Source organism: Acomys minous (assembly GCF_964271855.1).
Source record: "Acomys minous genome assembly, chromosome: 7".
Taxonomy (NCBI): Eukaryota; Metazoa; Chordata; class Mammalia; order Rodentia; family Muridae; genus Acomys; species Acomys minous.
In genome coordinates this window covers 107,588,251-107,591,289 of record NC_140488.1, presented here as the reverse complement: position 1 = coordinate 107,591,289, position 3,039 = coordinate 107,588,251, and the positions used below count along the sequence as shown (strand labels likewise).

Sequence of the window (3,039 nt, the reverse complement as noted above, 5' to 3'; positions counted from 1 at the left end):
GGCTCTCCTGCTGCCACCTTTCTCCTCCCTTGACTGCATGTTGAAAAGTAATTTTCACTTGAGTATATCTGATTAGCAGAACCTAAATTACATATATTTTCTTGTTTCAGAGAAGTAATAGAGCCTTTGGCTTTCTAGCCTCTCTCATAAAGGATAGCACACTGTAAATGATTTGGAGAGATGTTTATCAAGCCAATTACAGAGTCTGCAACCAATTATTAGTCCCTGTCCAGAAAGTGGCTTGCATCCCTGACCCTGAAACACTGAGACCAGTCTTTCATAATGCAAAACAGGTCCAATTAGATAAAAGCTTCAATTTTGAAGCAAAGCAAATTGTAGCAATATAATATCACTGGACTGAAAAGCATTATGCTTAACAAAACCTGAACTGATGGAAGCGAGAAAGACAATCAAAAATACAACAAGCCTTTATAGAGTGAGAGAATATTTCAGAGAAAGAAACTAACATTTGAAAATATATATTCTGAGAAAAGAGTATAATAGTAAGTTGTGAAACCTGCTGGGTGTGTTTTTAAAGCAGAAAAAAATATGGAGGCCACATTGCATACACCATGCTTGTCTGTGGTGGAGACAGAGCAATGAGACTCCAGATGAGTGATATAACAGAGAAAGCAAAAGAGCTGAGTGTGATGGTGCACATCTGTAAGCCCAATATTTTAGAAGTGGAGGTAGGAGAATTGTGGTTTGAGGCAAGCCTCAGTTATATTGGTTATGTAGCAAGATTTTCTCTCTGTCTCTATCTATCTGTCTGTCTCTATCTGTCTGTCTCTGTCTGTCTGTCTGTCTGTCTGTCTGTCTGTCTGTCTGTCTCTCTCCCTCTCTCTCTCTCTCTTTCTTTCTCTCTCTCTCTCTCTCTCTCTCTCTCTCTCTCTCTCTCTCACACACACACACACACACACACACACACACGCAAATCAAAAAGGAAAGACAAGGGGCTGGGCCTGGTGGCCTACACCTTTAATCCCAGCACTTGGGAGAAGCAGATAGATCACTGTGAGTTTGAGGCCATCTTGGTCTACAAAGTGAGTCTAGGACAGATAAGGCTACACAGAGAAACCCTGTCTCAAAAACCAAACCAAACCAAAAAAACAAAAAAAGGAAAGACAAATAAGATAAAATAAAAAGAGATTAAGCCATACTGATTGGTGATAAAAGTGTCTCATAATCTTTGTAGTATGAACAGCTCAACTCATGACTTTGTAACGTTTAATTCAAACATAAAAAGTTACTGAGGGAAAAGTTTCTTCACAGCAAAAGAGTCAGTGGACAGAATGAAAAGTCAACGTGTGGAAAGGAAAACATCTTTGGAAAGCTTGTATCAAATAAGAGGCTAATGTACAAAATCTTAAGACACTCACAAGACTCAACAGTAAAACAATAAAGACCTGATAGCTGGTTTCAAAATTAGGCGAAGAACTTGCTTGAATAGACATTTTCCAAAAGAAGACACAAAATGACCAGCATATATTTGAAGCAGAAGCAAGGGAAGGAGAATCAGTAAAAACAGCACTTGAAAGTGCCGCAATGACATGTAATACTGTATATAATAATTAAAAATAAATTAAAGGGGAGCTGGATAGATGCCTCAGCAGCTAAGAGCACTGACTGCTCTTCCAGAGGTCCTGAGTTCAACTCCCAGCAACCACATGGTGGCTCACAGCATACCTTCTAATGTTATCTTCTGGTGTGCAGATGTACAAGCAGATACATTCATATACATAAAAAATAAATAAAATCATTTGTTAACAAGAAAAATAAATAAATTAAGGTGGCCAATATCATTAATCATTAGGGGAATGCAAATCAAATCTACACTGAAATATCACCTCACCCCTGATGAGATGGTCACTATCAGGGATGGGAAAAATCATTAAGACTCTTATATGCTGAGAATGGTAGGGAAGTGTCTCCAAAAAAAATTAAATGTCTGTTTTGTTGCTCACTCTTTTCTTAACATGTCTTCCCCCTTGCAGCCAGTCCCCTCTCCAGTTTCATAGCCTATACACACTCTCACCCCACACGTATCTATATAAACATTAAAAGCTAGAATTTATATGTCTGTGTTACTGGGTTAATATATTTTCCAGATCCATTCATTTTCCTGCAAGTTTCATTTTTCTTTACAGTTAAGAGGGCAGAAGAGTGCCAAGGAGGAGAGGGAGATGAGGGCAAAGGCAAAGAAGGATCAATAGAATGAATTTTGACCTAATACCTTTTATGTTAGTTAAAAAACAAACAAACAAACCTAAAGAAAGAGGTACACTCTCTGACCCTGTAAATGTTTTTTTGTTTTGTTTTGTTTTGACTGAACATGAGTCTTTATTGGCCGCTGTTATTTGAGGGGAGATGAAGCAGGAGTGGGTGGCATCAATACCGGGTCGGCTAGCCATGCTTCACGGGCTGGTAGGTGATGGAGAACTCACCCAGGTAGTGGCCAATCATCTCTGGTTTGATCTCCACCTGGTTGAAGGTCTTGCTGTTGTACACGCCCACCATGCTGCCGCCACCACCACCTCGGGCAGGATGACCGTGTCCCTCAGGTGGATCTTCACCACCTCCGGCTTCTCCGTGGATGGAGCCTCCTTCTTGGCCTTTCTCAGGTGCTTGAAAAGTGAGTGTCGCTTCCACGGTTCAGGAGGGCCCTGTACAGCTGCTTCAGCTGCTCATAGGACGTGTCCAGCAGTTGGTCCAGGTCCACGCTGCGGTAGGTGAACTTGTGGAAGGCCCGGTTCTTCTTCTGCTCCACTTCAGCCATCTAGGTGGTGGCTCAGAAAAGCGACCCTAGAAATGTCACGAATCATCATGAGGCACGTTTCTTAGTAACTTCATGCGTTTCAATGCCTGTAGGCATACTTTTTGGTCTATCTTACTGGGCTCTTTTTTTTTTCTTTTTTCTTTTTGTTTTTTTTCTGAGACAGGGTTTCTCTGTATAGCCATGGCTGTCCTGGACTCACTCTGTAGACCAGGCTGGCCACGAACTCACAGTGATCCACCTGCCTCTGCCTCCCGAGTGCTGGG

The 3,039-nt window shown here is 41.4% G+C and overlaps 1 pseudogene across 1 annotated transcript; it reads right to left on the bottom strand.

Annotated features, from left to right (window-relative positions):
- Nucleotides 1–1,843: 1,843 nt before the first annotated feature.
- On the bottom strand, nt 1,844–2,776 carry LOC311602044 (small ribosomal subunit protein uS19-like; annotated as a pseudogene). The gene is made up of 2 exons: nt 2,333–2,776; nt 1,844–1,869 (listed from the first exon to the last, which is right to left on the bottom strand). The product of its transcript is annotated as a small ribosomal subunit protein uS19-like (transcript).
- Between the last annotated feature and the right edge of the window lie 263 nt (nt 2,777–3,039).